The sequence below is a fragment of the Octopus bimaculoides genome, chromosome 1 (assembly GCF_001194135.2).
Source record: "Octopus bimaculoides isolate UCB-OBI-ISO-001 chromosome 1, ASM119413v2, whole genome shotgun sequence".
In the NCBI taxonomy this organism is placed as follows: domain Eukaryota; kingdom Metazoa; phylum Mollusca; class Cephalopoda; order Octopoda; family Octopodidae; genus Octopus; species Octopus bimaculoides.
In genome coordinates, this window is record NC_068981.1 from 107,939,810 (window position 1) to 107,940,784 (window position 975).

The following is a 975-nucleotide window of genomic DNA, read 5'->3' on the forward strand; positions in this document are numbered from 1 at the left end:
GCTCTGGAGGAATAAAAGGTAAGCTTGAGGCTGCCACGATTTTAATTCATTAAGAACAGCTAAAAGTTGAGTTCACAAAATGCAATAAATCATTCGACTAAATTTTTTTTTCTTCACAGTATTTGTCATTGCTTTTTTTTTCTCCTGTGAATCAAGTTTTTCACTTGTTTCAGTCATTTGACTGTGGCCATACCGGAGCACCGCCTTTAGTCGAACAAATCGACATCAGGACTTATTCTCTGTGAGCCTACTACTTATTCTATCGGTCTCTTTTGCCGAACCGCTAAATTACGGAGACGTAAACACACCAACATCGGGCACAAACACAAACATAAAAACATATACTTCTTCATTCTTTCCACTTTTCTCTTTCTCGCTTCCCCTCTCTCACATTTCTTGGCCTTCTCTTCATTCTCATCACTTTCCCTCCTCCTTTACCTCACTCCTTTCTTTTTCTCTCTTTCTCGTCCCTCCCTAATTCTTCAATCCCTCTTCCCCCTACCTCTCTCTTCTCCTTCCACGTGGCCAGTGTTCCGCCAAGCCTGACCTTTCTTTCTTGGTTCGACTACCATCGTATAGCATCTCTTATATTCCTTCCCATGACTTTTATCTCTCATGTTCCTGCCGTAGGGCTTCACTTCCACACACGCCAGCTTAATTCAATTCGTCCTTAGTTGAAAGACACCTGTTGTTAATGTCCTGTTGTTTGTATTTGTAATTGTGTGCCATTTCACCGTTTTTTTCGTCCTTGTTTTCATATACATTCGCTTGCTTTCTTCCAAAGAATCTAGTGCTCCTGGCTTAGATTTTCTTGGAGCCGGCCAGATTGGAGAAGTCTCGAGTGTAACCGGCCAAAACTGCAACGACGATCTGGAACTCGACTGAAGAACTGAAGAAAGAAAGCTCCGAATGACCCGTCCTTTTTTGTATCGTCTAACTGTCCGGCTGTTTTTATTGATGCCTGTTACATTTTTT